This window comes from Hakea prostrata, chromosome 10, assembly GCF_041222555.1.
Source record: "Hakea prostrata isolate BN-2017 chromosome 10, UWA_Hpros_2, whole genome shotgun sequence".
NCBI classification, from domain to species: Eukaryota; Viridiplantae; Streptophyta; class Magnoliopsida; order Proteales; family Proteaceae; genus Hakea; species Hakea prostrata.
The window spans coordinates 20,098,006-20,118,496 of NC_142609.1; positions in this window are offsets into that span (position 1 = coordinate 20,098,006).

The window sequence follows — 20,491 nt, forward strand, 5'->3', positions numbered from 1 at the left end:
TTATCCATCCGGAGAATCTCGGACTCGTGCTTATCTGCTGACCGTGTAACGTTTCTTCCTTAGCATGCTATCTTCGAAATCTAATCTTGATGTCTTGAAATTGGAACTACTAAGAAAAGATCTACATCAACATAGAAAAGAAAAGAAGAAGAATTTCAACCCAAATCAGCTGATTTACTGATCTAATACTCAATTATGGAAACTTCGAACATAAACTTATAAAGTAAGACACTTCTTGGATCGATAAAGACCAAAGACCGATGATACCTTACTTAGCTAACTTGGTGTGAAACAAGAGCTTTCATAAAGTTTTGATACGAACAAATTTGGTGTAATACAAATCCATTAGGACGTTGATTCTTTGCCCACTGATTTAATTTTTAGCTTAGAAAAAGACAACCTATAAACTTTTGCACCCTTAGCAAGCAAAAATCATGATCCATGAAGGTCAATATTTTATAGTTTGAAGGTAAGTTTCTCTGATGTAAACTTAATATGAAATATTCCTTCTTTTACCAATAAACTATGGAATAAATTAAACACAATAGCCGTGAAATGACCACCTCAACCCTATGAGACTTCTTACACATAGGGGATAACACGCTTGTCCCTTTATTTTTATTAAAGAACTTAGAATTCTACCAAATGCCAAGAAATTGAGATATATAAGCATAAACAAGAGTGATCACATGCAGTGATCATGTTTTAATTAAATTAATCTCAAAATCTATTTAAAGTAACTTTACAGTTGGTCATCGTTAAGAGTCTTATTGATGAGTATAAAATAACATTCAACCAGATTTGACCACGGTCGGGCCACATATCCCGTTCGGGGATAGGTCGATCATGGTCGAGACTAGTCTAGAATTCGAACCAATCAATTATGTAAGGGTAAAAAAACTCTACAGTTAAGGAAATGAGCGTGATCCCGTAGAATTTGAGATATGTGATCGAGTTATAGAGAGTAACTACCACTAATACAAGATGGACAATCTTACTAAGAAAGATAACTGTCAATATCTTCGAGAAAGGGGCAAAAACCCTAAGATCGAACGTTTCCACACAATTGAGGTATTTGAATCGTTTTCCTCCATTATCGTTTTTAATTAAAGCCCTGCAATCAATCAGAGTTCTGTGTTGATCCATTACTGACTTAGCTTTCAGAGGTGGCCATCCGACCGTGCGATTGGACAACATTTAACCCAACTTTGCATGTCATTTTTCAAGAATTTGGAGTTTTAACAGATTGTGGACACATCACTTATAAAAAAAGAAAATAACTTGGGTTTACAAACTATTATCTTTATACCTCTTGAATTTTATTATATTAATTTCATTTATTGTCTAATACCACTAGTGTTAAATTGAAAAAGACATATTTACCTTTACCTTTACCTAACCTTCTTATACAGTTATAAATAATAAAAATATAAAAAAATTAGTTATGTTGCTTTCATTCTCTCTTCTTTCTTTTTCTCATATTTGTTTTTTTTTTTAAAAGTCCAAACATGTTTGAGGATAGGAAAGAATAGTTTGAAAATTTTGAAAATACAGTTGATTTGTTTTTTTGCTCTACATTAATTCACCGGAAATAGGAGGCGGTAGCATCAAATGCTTATATTTTATTTTTAAATAGAAATAAAATAAATTATAAAACGTAATAATTTGCAGACTCAAGGGTATATATGTAATTTGAGTATACAAGAGAGTGGAGATTTTGGACTTCGGGGTGGAGTTGAACTATGAAGCTGATGGGTCTTATTTGGTGGCAAGCACGATTCACACGACATGTAAGCGACTAACCAACCCCTTGTTTGGGCTTTGGTAAAAGTAATTCATTTCTTTGTGGAAAAGGCAATCTGAACTCGGAATAGAAAAAGAGAGAAACAGAGAGAGAATTCCAACTTTCTATGTGGAGTGGAGACTGGGGGGTTAATGGCGTTTCTTCCAAGGTCTGCTTCTGCTGCTGTAATGGAGATATTGAAGTTTCTCTTTTGAACAGATGAGCTAAGGAGATATGGTGTACCGTGATCAGTTTTCTTCCACTCTTTAACCTTTCTGCTTTCTTTGAAACTTTCCTGGGGGTTTCGTTTTCTTGGGTGATACAGACATTTGCAGGTCATGAAAGAGACAATCAGACAAGCTTAGTTTCGTGTGGCCTTCGATCTGTCCTTTTTGAGGAAGGTCTCTTCTCCTGCTGTGTCTTAGCCGTCTACAGCTATCAACATCACACGTGGTTTGTTTCCTTTCATGAATAATTCAATCAACACAGCAACATCAGAAAGGGTAAAGGGTACCTGCATTGTGGGTCACGGGCGCTGTGTCCTGGGCCTGGTGTAAAGTGTAATGGATTGTGATGATAGCTTCTTTCTTTTGTAGGACTTGGAGATTTTGAGGATAGCTATGGAAATGTATCATACAGACTGGCTTTGGACATTACCTGTACTGGTAATGTATGATTTTGACTAGTCAAGAGTAATCAATTGTCATGATTTGGAGGTTGATTTAACGGCTCGGTCTGGTGTTACAGCCAAGGTCTGACATGTCAACATGCAACACACGCGGATATATCGGGCGACTTTTGAGGGGGTTCGATGAAAAATCAACCCCCTGTTTCGAATGGTATTTGGGGTCATTTTGACATGAAATTTGATGAGAAGTTTAATTTGAGGTCAATAAACACATTGAGAGTGTTATTTTGACTTAAAACATCACCTAAACTAATGTTCTTAATCGACCCATGTCCGACTGTATGAGGGCAAAAGCCCCGAAACAAGAAATCTGAAAACTCATATAAACCAAATCATCTAAAGTCTACAATTCATTGTACACGTACATAGAGTCATCCAATCATATAAAATTTCCAACTCTCAATTCCAAGTAGACCTGTAAATAGATAGCCGAAATCCGCCTCCGAATTCGCATTCGTATTCGTTTAAGGGTATCCGTATCTGAAAATTTTCTTACTGGAAAATATCCGTATCCGTCCGTTAAGCAACCGGATTCGGAATCGGATAATTGCTTATCGGATCGGATAATATCCGGATAAATTTTTATCCAAATAAAGTATTTAACATTTTTTCTTTAAAAATAGATGATAATCGGATTCGGATAGCGGTATTCGGTAATCGGAAATTAAAAATTTATAATAAAAAATGTAAAAAAGTGACAATTATCAATCAATAATCGGATATTTTATCGGATCGGATTATTATCGGATATCCGATAAAGTTTCAGATTCGGATGCCTTCTCTAACTTTTTGCCGAATTCGGATTTGCTAATTGGATTTGGATTCGGATACTGATGTATCCGTGCCAAATCCAGTCCGTTCAGAGCCTAATTCCAAGTACTGTGCCTAGGTGGATCGAACTCCATTTGACTGTGTTGTGCTTGTCTCTAATGATCTCCCAACAAACTCGCATACTGATCCCATCTCATACGATACTGATAATTCTCTAGATAATCATTAATTGTAGCTTTATAGCGGTCATCTTCCACCTCCAAGAGAACTCCTATGTGAGGGAAGTGAGAATAGAGCCAAGGAAGGTGCTGCATGCTTGATGATGCTGCTGGTGCCAATGACTGTGAAGTTATGGACTCCTTAATAGACATTGGCCTCCTAAGACCATGGTCATAGTAAGTATCGCCCTACAAGTGCCCAGAATACGAAATACTAGAGGGGATACTCATACCCATACCCATACCATACTATCTATGTGAAGGAGGAATACCATAAATACTTGTACATCAAATCAAATTATCTATACATAAATAATAATAATGCATTTATGCATCTAAGGATCTAACTATATAAGTATCTAACCTGATTCAATGGTTTATCTGCCTCGTACAACAGCTTCTCCACTAAAAGACCCAAATGCATCCCTAAACAACTTGATCTGCAATAATACAATCAGCTAAATTCTTTAAAAAATAAATACAAATTCTAATCATTTGAAATTCCCGATGTCTCACCTCGTTGTGGCAAAATGATTGGAGCATCTGGCTCCAACCTCGAAATCACCTGTAACAGGGCATCCAACAGATTTGTGTCCAATCCTAAATGTTCACTATATTGATATTTAGGATTTAGAAAATAGGCTGAATAATTAAAAAAGCTTTCAAATAGTACTTAGAGGCTTAGAGATAGGATTGAATGAATTACCAATACATACAAGGCTATAACTACAAGTCAACAACCCACAATATTTACTTACCGACCCTATGCAGGGGATGCATTAGATGAGCTGTCGATCGTGCATCCACAATATCCAAGAAAGCTCGGTGCCCTCTAGGGTTTATTGCTTATATAACAACTTTCATACGCTTAAGGGATGCATACAATTGGGGCATAGTGGGTCCCCTCAAGGAAGAGTCCACCATACGCAAGACCCATCTGAGGTCTGCAACACCACAGTAACACTTCTCTAGAACTCATCAGATGATATTGTGTTCTGTGCCTTAGGCCCGTTGTGTGAAATCCAGCCCTATCCTAACCCTGACCTTGACCCGAAAACCCTGTTGTTTGTAGGTCTGAAGACTTGGGTAAATGAAGAAGCCAACTATGGGCCATCTCAGTGGAAGACATGGTGTTTGACCCAGAACCCATGGAAGTTGATGATGGCGTTCCATACTTGGAGGCTTGTTCAGAACTAGAAAGGAAACTGTAGCTTGTCGAAGATGAGTCTAGTTGTTAAACTTGAAGTATAGTTAGACATGATTCGAAGGCATTTCTCCGTACTAGGTAAGCCATATGTTGTATTGGGAGAAGCTCATTAGGTTTGGACTTGAGTTGGGCCTTCAATTCCTTGTGTTTGGCCTTGCTGACTGGCTTGGTCGACTGGGTGGTCGATTGGGCCAATCGACCAACCAATCGACCAACAGAGCTAGAAATACGAGAAAATCCTCTATTTAGGGTTTTTCACTTTCTATTTAAGTGAACTTCATATTTCTTAGTATCCTCTGCCTCCAAAACTCTCAGAGAACGTGGGAAGACTCTCTCAAAGCTTTCCTTAGTGAATTCGAAGAACTTTTGCAAGATCTCAAGCTTCTCATCTCCGATTTTTCAATCTAAGGTTAGTGATCTCTCTCGTGTCATATAGATCTACTTCTTCTATGATCTATTCTTTATGATTGAGACTATGAAGATGCTGCTGCATTCTCTGTTAGCAACCATCACTTCATTGATCTCCTTCCATTCTCAAGGTTTTATGACATTTACATTGATCTTCGCCATAATCCTTGTAAAACCCTCATGAAACCATGATCTCTCTTTGTTATTAAATTTCTTAGCATGATTAGATCTATTTTTCATGATGGACTTGTGCATGACTTTTGATTATCTTCTACTAGAATGAAATCTAATCTTCTTTAGTTTTCCTTTGGATTCATAGTATATTTTCGTCGAAAACTAGGGATTTTTACCAAATTAGAGAGTCATGATTTCAAATTAGTAAGTAATGTTTTTAATCATGTTAGTGGCCAATCTATACTACTTTAGTGTTAGAATACTGTTCTAGAGGTTTCCTCCAAGTTTCGTAGAGTTTCGGATTTTGTAGATTGAGTTTCAAATCAAAATTCACATTTTTGCTTCGTACTGACTTAGGTGGTCGACTGGACCAAGCTACCAACCAATCGACCAAGCAAGTCAGTAGCTCTATTTTTCGCTCGATTTGATTTGTTTGATCTCTAATCTTTTAGGCTTCTTTCCTAATGTTGTATCTATGATTGTTTAGGATTTATTTGCTAAGTTTGAAACCTCTCTCTTTGATCTTTGGATATTCATCAAGCTATTTAAGGTAAGGACAGTTAATTCCATAATTACATAGATTGCGTGAATCTTAGTTTCTATTTTGGATTCTCTAAGATTCACTACCATAAATATATTTTCTTATTATTCTATTACTGATGCAAGTATGTTGACTACAATAGTATCATGATTCATGTATTCTTTTGATTATGAATACTTATTCTTATCAGTTACATTTGTGATTGATCATGTTTATGTGAATCTTTCTATATGATGAGATATTGGTTGTGTATGTGGTGACTGATTTGAGAATGTGAATGATTAGGTATGATTTGGGATTGGGAAGTGTCCTTTCGACATTTCTGTCCTTGGACATAAGTGGGAATAGTATGGGTTGTTTCCAATGATACCCTTTAACACTTTCCCGAATTATTGATTATCATACCTAGGGCTGTCTAGCAGTGTTTGGCTGGGATGTCCTCGTTATATCAGACCCGATTCGGAAAGGTATTGAGACCGAACGACCTGTGGTAGCAATAGGGATTCATGGGCGCTCAAGACCGGTAACCAATCCGTGAGAGGACATGAATCACATTACGGATACTCGTGAGAGGCCATTTACTGGTAGGGTTGCAAATAGTAGACTTGGGCTCATGGGTGCTCAAGACCGGTAACCAATCCGTGAGGGGACATGAGAGCTTCCCGTCTGTTATTTGTGGATGACCAGTAGGGTTGATGAGTCTGTAGTCAGGGACTATGCTGACTTTAGTGTGAAGGATACCGGAAAAGATTGCCAGGGCTAGGAATGGACGTATCTGAACCTGAGTTGATATGACTAAGTAGATGACTTGCATGGGGCTAGGTTTTACCTTGACATGCGCCAGTACTTAGACCAATGGTGATGAGAGAGCGGTGACTTATACCCCAGCTATGGATTGTCTTGAGGGATGCCAGACCCACTACCAAACGACGTTGTGTGATTGAGACCTTCCTAAAGAAGTATGGTGCTATGACTTAAAGCATGTTTGCCTATAGAGACCAGCATACATAGAGTTAGATTCATACATTCATTGTATGTTTCATATCGCATTGCATCATTTTATGTTCTGCAATCATGTTATTTATGTTGTTGTGGATTAACTTGCCTTGCTGAGTTCTTTTGAACTCAGTCTTTTTTGTACAATCTCTTGTGTTAGACTATTCTACAGGTACTGAATACTATGAAGGGCAATATGAGGAAGCGCAAGCTGAAGAAGCGTACTACACGCAAGGTGTTGGCAACAATGAAGATTAAATTGTTGATTCCTCGTGTGATCATGACACGTACCATGATTAGCCCTAATGTGGAGTGGGAACGTCCGAGTTTGATTGATGAAGTCTATATCTATGAAGACGTCCTATATAAAATAGAGACTTTTAGTTTAGTTTGACATTCTTTTCTTTACTTTCCTTTGAGAACGGTTGTGTTTCTTTTTAGATTTATGAGCTACATTTCGTTGTAACTATGGAGTGAGATTCCACCTCACTCTACTTGTCACATCCACCCAGCCGGTACCCCATTGGGCATACTCGGGTATATGATTCACAGTCCCAACGACCAAGTATCGAGCAACCATGCCTCCCATATACACGATAACACAATCATGAACAATAATAATCAAGGTAAAAGCATATAATAAAAGAATCTTGAATAAGATAAAACAGATAATTAGAGTGCGGAATAAAATGATACCAAAAATATATATAATCCAAAAAGAGAGAGAGAGTGAGCGAAAGTCAATTCCTCAATGGCAGCGGAAAGTAAATAAATCAAGTTAAGTTACAGATCCAAAAATCTGAAAGAGTATATCAGTGAAAGTTTTATTTACAGATCCAAGTTCCAGGATAACAACATAAAGCCTAAGCTAAGGTCTCCTCGGTCTTATACAATGTGTCCTCATAGGTGTACACAAAGGAAACTAAGCAAGGCCTCTCCCACACCAAGGTCGGGCTAATCTTGGTACGGAGGGTAATCACCCTCGGTACCTTCACCGTAACTTTCATAATGGCCAAGACCTTCAGTGTAGTATGCGGGATCCTGGTCCGTCTCGAGGTATGAGCCATCAGCTTCTTCGGTACCTGCAGAGAAATCTAACAAAACAATTGCACAGAAAGGAATGAGTTCAAAAGAACTCAGCAAGGCAGTTATTCCATAATACATAAGTCATATGATACAAAACATAACATGATGCGAAATGATATGAGACATATGATGCAAATATGATTCTAACTCTACATATGCTAGTCTCTATGGTAGACATGTTTTAAGTCATAGCACCATACTTCTTTGGGTAGGTCTCAATCACTCAAGTCGGTGGGAATTGGGTCCTGCATCCCTCGGGACAAATCCATGGCTAGGGTTTAAGTCACCTCTCTCTCACATCTCCATTTGGTCTAAGTATTGACGCATATCACGGTAAAGCCTAGCCCAATGCAAGTCATCTACTCGGTCATATCATGTCAGATCCTCATACGTCCATTCCTCGCCCCCGGTTATCCTTTCCGGTATCCTTCACACTATAGTCAGCATAGTCTCGGACTATGGATTCATCAACCCTATTGGTCATCCATAAATAGTAAACCGGAAGCTCTCACGTCCTCTCACGGGTTGGTTACCGGTCTTGAGCGCCCGTGAGCCCAAGTCTAGCTATTTGAAACCCTACCAATAAATGGCCCCTTTCAGGTATTTGTAGTATGATTTATGTCCTCTCACGGGTTGGTTACCGGTCTTAAGCGCCCATCAAACCAAACTACTACCACGGGTCGTTTGGTCTCAATACCCTTCCGATTAGGGTCTGATACGACAAGGACATCCTAGCCATACATCTAGACAAGTCCTATGTATGTCATCCAATAATTCGGGAAAATGTCGATGGGCACCTTCGGAGAACATCCCATACTATTCCTTCTGATGTCCAAGGACAAAAATGTCGAAAGGACATTCCTCAATCCCAAATCATACTTAAGCAATCACATGCTCAATTCCATCATATCTTACATGATTGACATTTCATCATAATAAAAGAGATACAATGTAACACGATTGATCACATATGTCATTATCAAAATAAGTAAGCATGGTAATTCAAAATGATATGTAACATGGTACTACTGTTATGAAGTGTATACAACAGTCATAAGATGTCTAAAATATTACGTGGAAAGTAAATCTACTACATTTCAAACATAGCAGCAAGATTCACATAATTCATGAAATTATGACAATAATTGTCCTTACGTTAATCGAATCAAAAAATAATACCAAGTATCACTTGAATAGTCCCCAAATCAGTGCTTGTACCCTAGACAACATATGTGCAACATTAGAGAAGGAAACAATCAAATCGGAGATCAAACGGAACAAATCGAGCAAATATAGAGTTGCTATTCTCAGCTGGTCAACTGACTGGTTGACTGACAGTCGACCAAGATGAACAGTGACGAACATCATAGTGATTTTGGTCCGAAACCGATCTTTTGGGGCTCGGATCGATCTGAAACTTGGAGGGATTGATTATAACAGTATAAGAACACTGTACAACAAGTATTAACACAATCTAATGATCCAATTAGGAATACCCAAATTGAAACCCTATGTTCTATATGCTAAACATCAAGAATTGAATTGGAATTTGTTGCAATGGCAAGGAATGATGAGGAATCAGCTAAGGAAGTGATAAGAACTATATTAGAATCATAAACCAATAATAAATCAGACCTAGCATACAGCTACACTTCAGTTTAAATGAATAAGACAAGTTGGAATGAAAGGAATCATGGAAATGCAATGCTAATAATCAAAATGGTAGTATAGCATAGCAAGAATGGAAGAAATCTAATGGAGATGAAAGGGAAAACACATGACTAAGTGTTTGCAAGGTTGCAGCACTTTTGTCATGGTTTCAATATCAAGAAAGAGTAGAGGAATGAGTAGAATAGAGGATGAGAGAGAGAATTCATACCTTGAGGAAGCAAATGGAGATGGAATGCAATGATTGAGACCAAGAATCTTCACAAACTCCAAGAAATAGCCTTGGGAAGCTCACTACTAGTTCTCTAGAGTCCAAATGATTGGGGTAGGGTTCTATTCACGAGGTCCCAATAAGTAGGCATAAAATAATTAAGAAATTTGTGATTTTCGTATTTAATAATCTGCTGGTCGACTGACTGGTCGATTGGGCCAGTCGACCAAGCAATCGACCAAGCCTTGACAACAACTTCAGATAGGGAAATGGAAGGCCAAACTAATCCAAATTGAGTTGGGTTTTCTCCTACAAGTAAATCAACAAGTCTAGATTAGAGAAATACCTTTGAAACAAGATTGGAAGTGCATCAAGTACTTCAACTAAGCTTCCCCTCTTCTAGGTGCAGTTTCTCACCGTACATTGACAGTGTATCCAAGTAAGGGGCATCACTGTCAATATCCATAGGCTCTGAGTCAGGATCCGGGTTGGGGTCAGGGTTAGGATAGGGCTGGATTTCACACTACTCTTTTTTTATTATATACAGCATTGGTATCATTTTTTCACACTTTGATTATACTGTTATTTCTTTCCTTATTTGGATATCTTGTTTATATCAGTATACATTGATTATATTTTGTTCATGATTATGTCATTGCATATGTGGGAGGATGATTTCCTCGATACTTGATATTCGGGGCTGTGGATCACACACTCGGGTATGCCAGATAGGGTACCGGCTGGGTGGATGTGATAGAGTGGTATCAGAGCCCAAAGTTCAAGGAAATCCTAACCATAGAAAAAATAATAGAACATTCGTGAGTCATAGATCCAAAAATGACTCAATTACTCTTAGAAGTGAATAATAGAACACTTGGACTAGAAACTTAATTAATGAAGCATAATTGGTGATTGAATAATACACAATAATTATGATTTAACAAACGTCACATAAAGTAATAAAAGGAAATTGCATAATATACAATAATAAAGTGAAACAAAGTGAACTTCATTAATTTTAAGAAAAGTTTACAACGATTACATCTGATAAAGCAAAAAGAGAAAATCCTAAGTACAATCTATCTAGGTGATCTACTCTGATCTCTGAATGCTCTTAAGTCCTCTGCAATCTGAGTAAGCTGAGACTCCATCCGTCCCTGTCTCAACTCTATCTGCTCCTGCCGTGACTTCATAGCACTGTACATCTGCTCCTGTCTGACCTCCATCCTCTCTAGCATGGAAGTCATTGATCTCATCTGTGCACTCAGATTCGAAGTCTCTGGAACTGTGTGTGATGGACCACCTACCTTAAAATGTGATGATGTGGGGATCTCATGATGCTCCGGATCAGCCTCATGCATCTTAGTATCATCTCTGGCCTGATCATCACTATCAAACCGACATCCTCTCCTTCACCAATGGACACGTCATCCTCATCCTCTTCAGTATCATCAGCATCATCACCCTTAGATCTCACAGTCTGGGTGAGCCGCATCGTCTAATGGTCCTCGTCCCGATCGTATACCCCAATGCTCCTGTGACTACATTTGCGCCCTCTAGACTCACCCCAAAGTGTCGGAAGACTAATGTCAGTAATCTCCCAAAACAAAGGTTTCTCATACTCGGATGCGCCACCAGATCTATCATGACATTCTGGATGATGTAGGACAAGTCGATCTAAAATCCCAAGTAGATGCAATATATGAGTAGGGCCTCCATCACAGTGACCCGATGATGATGTCCAGCCTTCGGTATTGATATTTCGGCCCACAATGAGACTGATAATCCGAGTCGAATTCGTCATCTGTCCGTTGTTCCGTGGAGTGTAGCACCCCCGGTCGTTCCAACGAGTGGAACATATCTCGTGAAGCTCATAGGGCAATAGGTAGCTGTACACCTCAGCTCCTGAGGGTATCCATACACACTGTCGTGGATAGTGAGGCACCTACAGAATCTGTGCCAGTGTCCTCGTGGAGAACCGAATTTGTGTCTCCATCACTCTTCTCTCAATGATTAGTCGGAAAAGACGACCCTGACCTCTAGCCTCCTCAATGGATGTGAGGTTACTGAAGAACAACCTCACCAGCTCTGGGTAGACGGGCAAGTCCACTGTGAAAAGATGGGTGCAATCCAAAGTGTTGAATCTCTGTCAGATATTGAACACCCTCAGTTGTTGTAAGTGTAGTATTCGCCCGAACTCAATGTGACAATACTTGAAGAACACCTCATATAGGAACTCTGCCTGCGGCGTATCAAACCGGTCAAGCCGTAGAACCTCCTCTCTCGGCTTAGATGGAACTCGACCTCTACCTCTTTGAGCACCCACTAGGCAACCTCGGCCTCGACCTCGTGCTCCTCTTTGCATGGTGTGAATGTCTGGGGAAAAAACAAAGGACATTGCTTGTTAGTGTTGTTTCAAATTTCAGCTAGAAGGGCATTTTAGTAAATTTTGGGAAATTTTCAAATTTGGGGAAAATGCAAATTGAACATACTAGCATGTGCATAATACTTGGAATAGCATGTTAAGATGTTTTATTTGAAGAAAATCCATCGAAATCTTGGTCTAAAGTCAAAAATTCAACAAGAAGGAAAATTGGGGATTTTGAAATTAGGTCAAAATTGGATTTTTGAAATTTCTGAAATTGGTTGAATAAAACTATGTACACATCCACAATATCATTTCAGGCATGTAGCATTTGATTTCGAGCGAAAACTCCAAGCGGTTTGTGAGAAATCGAAGTTTTTCTAAAGTTTGGCGATTTTGGTTGCGAAAGCGATGAAAAAGTGCAAGATTGTGTTAGAACTTGTTGTCTAAGCATGGCATCGTGTTAAAAACTCATGGAACATGTTTCTAAGTGCTCCTAGACATGATTTCTAGCAATAGACATAAGCAACACATGATTTTTGTTGAAATGCTAGCATGAGAAGATGCATTTGAGATGAGAATGAGTGTTTACCTAGTATGATGATCTAAGTGAGATGTAGTGTTGTTATTGAAGCACCAAACTACTTGGAAAACACTTAGGAAGACCTTAGCACCTCTTCTCCAGAGCTCCCTCTCAAGTTTGCAAGGTTAGAAGTGTGTTTGAATTGAGATTTTGGCACTTAAAAGCCTAATTTTCGAGTGCTGCCAGGCTTGGTCGATTTGTTGGTCTACTGGGCCAATCGACCAAGCAGTCGACCAACAGACCCAGTAGCTCCAATTTTTGATGAATTTTGGAAAATTGTGATTTTTGTCCTATGATTGTTTATTTGATGACTAAATGGAAGTTTATGAGTATGATTTAATATTTCCAATCATTTGGACTTGTGGATTATGTCGAATCTTCGATTTTCGGTGTTTTTGATGTTTTCGGTTTTGTAGAATGGTTCTATTGAGAAGCGGTCGTGGTGGATCCAGTAGCCACGGAGGTGGTGAGATACCTCTCGGTGGTGAGATACCAAATGATGGTTTCGGTCAGCAGACCCACACTGGTGATCAAGGTACTCATGACGTACCCGATGCCCCAAACATCAGAAGTTTCCGTGATATTGCCAACAATATGGGCAATATGATGCAACAACAAGCAAATCAGTTCAATCAGATGCTGACGGGTTTCATGACTCTGCATAATAAGACTCGTGCTGGTGCTAACGGGAATCCTCATGCTGCAGTCCTGAATGCGGAAAGGTTGGCTGGAACTCCTCATACTTGTCTGATGGAGAGTTTCTTGAAGTTGCAAGTGCCCACCTTCACCGGAGTGTCCAAAGATGCCTTGTTTCCGAATAAGTGGTTGTGAGTGTTAGAAAAGGCTTTCCGTCATCTACAGTGTTCTGAAGCTCAGAAGATTTTGTTTGCTGAGCAGAAGCTTCATCACGAAGCTGACGCCTGGTGAACCTCCACTCGACTCATCTTGGAAGAGCTGCATGCAGGTGTGGTGTCTTGGGAAGTTTTCAAAGAGGCTTTCTGCAAGAATTACTTTCTTGAAGTTGTGAATGATGCTAAGGAAGCTGAGTTTATGACTTTGATGCTAGGATCACTGTTTGTGTTGAATACCAACAGAAGTTCGAAGACTCTACTTCTTTGCTTTTGAATCTTTGAAGCCTGACTGTGAAAAGGCAAAGAAATTCTTTAAAGGATTGCGACCTACAATCAGGGTGTATCTCACGGTTTAGCCTATTGAGAGTTATGCTCAAGTGGTTTAGAATTAGAAAAAGTTGGAAGAGACTGAGAAGGAGAATGCTCCTGTGCAAAGACCTTGGCAGTCAAGGAATCCTGGATTAGTTGACCGTACGGAGTGGCGCTTTGTTAGACCTACACCATACCCTACTCCTGCTTTCCAGCCTAGGAGTGTAGGTTAGAGTTCTGGATTTCAGCAAGCCGGCTAGCATAGTCAGTATGGTGGGAATAGACAATATGTGAATATTCTTAATGCTAGGCTTGTGAATGCAAATTCTAGACCTTTGGTTCAGAAGCCCCCAGCTACAGCTATCCTAGTTGGACTTAAGGACTCCGTATGCTTTTTTTGTAAGCAGACCGGTCACTTCGCTCGTGCTTGTCTAAAGAGGCCAGTTCATAGTCTGCTCTTGTAGCAAAGAGTGCTCTTGCCCCTCCCTCCGGTAGAGTGTTCAGTATTTCTGGTACCGAACAAGATGCAAGTCATGATGTGGTGACAGGTACATTGTTAGTCGCTTTTATACCTGCATTTGTTTTATTTGATACAGGTGCATCACATTCGTTCATATCATCTGCATTCATTAAGAAGACTGACCTAACACCTGAGAATCTATCTAGTTGTTTATTGATTAGTACTCCTACTGGATTTGTTGTGAAACTAGATAGAATTCAGTTTCAGATTTGTGGAAGTTCAATTTTTGAATTTCAAGGTGAAAGAGGAAGAATTGGTAAGAAGACCTTGACCGCATTGATGTAAGTCTGTGCATTAGTGGAAGATGCTTCATCTGAAAGCAAGGTTAAGGAAGAGAAGAAGATAGAAGAAGTCAATGTTGTCTGTGACTTTGTTGATGTCTTTCCCGATGATCTGTCAGGGCTGCCCCCTGATAGGGATGTTGAATTTTCTATTGATTTAATCCCTGAAGCTGCTCCGATATCTAAAGCTCCGTATAGATGGCTCCTACCGAACTGAAAGAACTACAAAACCAGCTGATTGAGATCTTAGATAGAGGTTTTATACAGCCTAGTGTATCACCTTGGGGAGCTCCGGTTTTGTTTGTTAAGAAGAAGAATGGTAGTATGCGTCTATGCATTGATTACCATGAGTTGAACAAGTTGACCATCAAGAATAGATATCCGCTACTCAGGATTGATGACCTCTTCGATCAGTTGAAAGGTGCAGCAGTGTTCTCAAAGATTGACTTGAGATCTGGATATCACAGTTGAAAGTGAAGTCAAGTGATATTTTCAAGACAGCTTTTAGAACAAGGTATGGACATTATGAGTTTAGAGTCATGCCTTTCGGTTTAACTAATGCTCTTGCTGTGTTCATGGATCTCATGAACCGAGTATTTCATGATGTGCTTGATAAGTTTGTGATAGTTTTCATCAACGACATCTTGATCTATTCGAAGAATGAAGAAGAGCATGTAAGGCATCTAAATTTCACTTTGCAAAGACTACGAGAAAAGAAGCTTTATGCTAAGTTTAGCAAGTGTGATTTTTGGCTCAAAAGAGTAGGATTTCTCTACCATGTGGTTTTAGCTGAAGGTATTCGTGTTGATCCCGAAAAGGTTCAAGCAGTTGCCGATCGGGAAAGACCGAAGACTGTTACAGAAATAAGAAGTTTTCTTGGATTGGCAGGATACTACAAAAGGTTTATTAAGAACTTTTCTAGGTTGGCTGCCCCTATGACTAAGCTAACTAGAAAAGAAGAGAAGTTTGTTTGGTCTAAAGCTTGTGAGAAGAATTTTCAAGAGTTGAAAGATCTTTGTGGTGTTCCACTTTCTAACTTAGCCATCGGAGGTGGCAACCCGACCCCATGGTCGGGCCACATCTAACCCTATTTTGCAAGTCACTTCTCAAGGATCAGAAGGTTAAACAGATTTTGGACGCATCAGCCATAAATAAGAGAACGTGGTTTCTTAATGGTGTGGCAAGAGATTTGGTACAACCTAAAAAATCTTGTCCACCAATGGTATATTTGGTAAAATGTGATCTTGGTGATTTGACAATTGTTTGGATTTAGTTGGATTGGATATGGTCCTAGTGATTGGTGTCACACCCCACCCACCAGTCTCGGTTACCCACTCAACAACCTGTGGGAGCGATTCGTCACAAGATCCACGGTTTTTGTCCATCAATAATAATAAATGCAAGTAAAGATAATCATCAACAAGAATAAGTTCAATAATTAAATAAAAGGATTACATGAGTCCAAATACTCCAATAAAATAATCAAGGAAAGAAATAAATGATCAAAAGAATATGAGTTCAGCGGAAGCAATAAAAAGAATAAAATGATTTTCTTTCTAGTTTCTTTCTTTAAAGCTAGATAAGGTTTCTCATGTATTTCAAGAAAAGGAGTTCTCTAGTTTTTCTCCATACGATGGGCAAACTGTCACATCCACCCAGCTGTTCCCTATCTTGGCATACTCGAGTGTGTGATCCATAGCCCCGAAGATCAAGTATCGAGGAAATCATCCTCCCACATATGCAATAACATAATCATGAATATAATATAATCAATGTATATTGATATAAATAAGATATCCAAATAAGGAAAGAAATAACAGTATAGTCAGAGTGCAGAAAAATGATACCAACGGTGTATATAATCAAAAAGGAGTAGAGTGAGGTGGAATCTCACTCCACAGGTAAAGCAGAATGTAGCTCATAAATCTAAAAAGAAACACAATTGTTCTCAAAGGAAAGTAAAGAAAAGAAAGTCAAACTAAACTAAGAGTCTTCTATTTTATAAAGGACGTCTTCATAGATATAGATTTCATCAATCAAACTTGGACATTCCCACTCCACATTAGGGCTAATCATGGTATGTGTCGTGATCACACAAGGAATCAGCAATGTAATCTTCATTGTTGCCAACACCTTGCGTGTAGTATGCTTTTTCAGCTTGCGCTTCCTCATATTGCCCTTCACAGTATTCAGTACCAGTAGAATAGTCTAACACAAGAGATATTACAAAAAGGAGTGAGTTCAAAAGAACTCAGCAAGGCAAGTTAATCCACAACAACATAAATAACATGATTGTAGAACATAGAATGATGCTATCCGATATGAAACAGACAATGAATGTATGAATCTAACTCTATGTATGCTGGTCTCTATAGGCAGACATGCTTTAAGTCATAGCACCATACTTCTTTAGGAAGGTCTCAATCACACAATGCCGTTTGGTAGTGGGTCCGGCATCCCTCAAGACAATCCATGGCTGGGGTATAAGTCACCACTCTCTCACATCACCATTGGTCTAAATATTGGCGCATGTCAAGGTAAAACCTAGCCCCATGCAAGTCATCTACTTAGTCATATCAACTCAGGTCCAGATACGTCCATTCCTCGCCCCTAGCGATCCTTTCCGGTATCCTTCACACTAGAGTCAGCATAGTCCCTGACTACGAACTCATCAACCCTACTGGTCATCCACAAATAACAGATGGGAAGCTCTTATGTCCCCTCACGGATTGGTAACCGGTCTTGAGCGCCCATGAGCCCAAGTCTACTATTTGCAACCCTACCAGTAAATGGCCTCTCACGAGTATCCACAATGTGATTCATGTCCTCTCACGGATGGGTTACCGGTCTTGAGCGCCCATGAATCCCCATTGCTACCACGAGTCATTCGGTCTCAATACCCTTCTGAATCGGGTTTGATATAACGGGGACATCCTAGCCAAACACTGCTAGACAGCCATAGGTATGACAATCAATAATTCGGGAAAGTGTCAAAGGGCATCGTTGGAAACATTCAACACTATTTCCACTAATGTCCAAGGACAGAAATGTCGAAAGGACACTTCCGAATCCCAAATCATACCTAATCATTCACATTCTCAATCAGTCACCACATACACAACCAATATCTCATCATATAGAAAGATTCACATAAATATGATCAATCGCATATGTAACTGATAAGAATAAGTATTAATAATCAAAAGAATACATGAATCATGATACTACTGTAGTCAACATACTTGCATCAATAATAGATTAATAAGAAAATATATTTATGGTAGTGAATCTAAGAGAATCCAAAATGAAACTAAGATTCACGCAATCTATGTAATTAAGGAATTAATTGTCCTTACCTTAAATAGCTTGATGAATATCCAAAGATCAAAGAGAGAGGTTCTAAACTTAGCAAATAAACCCTAAATAATCATAGATACAACATTAGGAAAGAGGCCTAAAAGATTGGAGAACAAACGAATCAAATTGAGAAAAAAATAGAGCTACTGACTTGCTTGGTCGATTGGTTGGTAGGTTGGTCCAGTCGACCACCTGAGTCAGTATGAAGCAAAAATTTGAATTTAGATCCGAAACTCAATCTACAAGATCCGAAACTTGGAGGAAACCTCTAGAACATTATTCTAACACTAAAGTAGTATAGATTAGCCACTAACAATGATTAAACATTACTTACTAATTTGAAATCATGACTCTCTAGTTTGGTAAAAATCCCTAGTTTTCGATGAAAATATACTATGAATCCAAAGGAAAAATAAAGAAGATTAGATTTCATTCTAGTAGAAGATAATCAGAAGTCATACACAAGTCCATCATGAAAAATAGATCTAATCATGCTAAGAAATTGAATAAAAAAGGGAGATCATGCTTTCATGAGGGTTTTACAAGTATCATGGCGAAGATCAATGTAAATGTCATAAAACCTTGAGAATGGAAGGAGATCAATGAAGTGATGGTTGCTAACAGAGAATGCAGCAGCATCTTCATAGTCTCAATCATAAAGAATAGATCATAGAAGAAGTAGATCTATATGACACGAGAGAGATCACTAACCTTAGATTGAAAAATCGAAGATGAGAAGCTTGAGATCTTGCAAAAGTTCTTCGAATTCACTAAGGAAAGCTTTGAGAGAGTCTTCCCACGTTCTCTGAGAGTTTTGGAGGCAGAGGATACTAAGAAATATGAAGTTCACTTAAATAGAAAGCGAAAAACCCTAAACAGAGGATTTTCTTGGATTTCTGGCTCTATTGGTCGATTGGCCCAATCAACCACCCACTCGACCAAGCCAGTCAGCAAGGCCAAACACAGGGAATTGAAGGCTCAAATCAAGTCCAAACCTAATGAGCTTCTCCCAATACAACATATGGCTTACCTAGTATGGAGAAATGCTTTGGAATCATGTCTAATTATACTTCAAGTTTAACAACTAGACTCATCTTCGACAAGCTGCAGTTTCCTTTGTAGTTCTGAACAAGCCTCCAAGTATGGAACACCATCATCAACTTCCATGGGTTCTGGGTCAAACACCATGTCTTCCACTGAGATGGCCCATAGTTGGCTTCTTCCTTTACTCTGGGTCTTCAGATCTACAAATAACAGGGTTTCCGGTTCAATGTCATGGTTAGGATAGGGCTGGATTTTCACACAAACTTCCTTGAAACCTATCTCCTCCGCCCATCAATGGGTGCTATAAGCGCATTCCATGCACTCGCAGGAGCTCCCGCACAAGCTGTCTCCATTTCCCATTCCCGGTGCCACATCTTCTTCATACGAGAAGGCTCCTTCATGAGAAATCAATCCATCTTCCAGCGTATATCCTCCATCTATATAGGCTAATATAACATAGACAAATAAAGGAATGAGTTATGGGGAACTCAGTAAGAACAACAATAATTCCCATCCATATGTCAACATCAACAGAAATGAATATATGATATGCATGAAATGCAAAGTATAAATGCTACTAGATCTAATTGTGCAAGTCTCTAATAGTTGACATGCTTTAAGATATACACCAGCTCTCCTCTAGGTAAGTCTAGTCACTCTGATCCGGCAAGGACTGGCTACCTCTGTAGGGATCCTGGGTAAAATGGTAAGTCCACACCTGGCTCTCAAACCATGGTTGGGGTTTAGTCAACACTCTCTCACCAAGACCATTGGTATGAGTACTGGCGCATGTTGGGGTTTCTAATCCAATGCAAGTCATAATGGTAACATACTACATGAAGTCCAGATACATCCCCTATGGCACCAACCAACTCGGTTCACTATCCTTCACAGCCTAGGAATGAGAATCCTCATGGACTGGTTACCGCTATTAGACTCCATTCCATAACACTATGGTCATCCACATATTGTTGGGGCGGAAAGCTCTCATGACTCCTCACGACACTCGGTCCGCTCCTTGGATGTCCATGAGCCAACCCTAACATATGCAACCTTACCATTGTATGACCAACAGTGGACCACTGTTTCTCCGCACAGACTGGTTACCACTGTAGGATGAAATAGAGTCACATCACCATCGTCATGGGTCATCCGACTTCAATTCCTCTACCGAAGGGTAGTAGTATGTGGAGTGTAAAATCTAGCCCAAACCTAGCCAGGACACCCTATCTGTTTTGGGTGAAGAAGGGCTTATTTAATGTTTGACCTAAAGTTGGACCTTAAGTACCATGTTGTTATCCATGGAAGGTCCTAAGAAGTCTTTGTGGGCCATCTCAGTAGAAGACATGGTATTTGATCCCGAAACCCATGGATATAGATGATAGTGTTTCCTTATGGAAACCTTACTTGATTTGGAGTTGAAGTGCCCA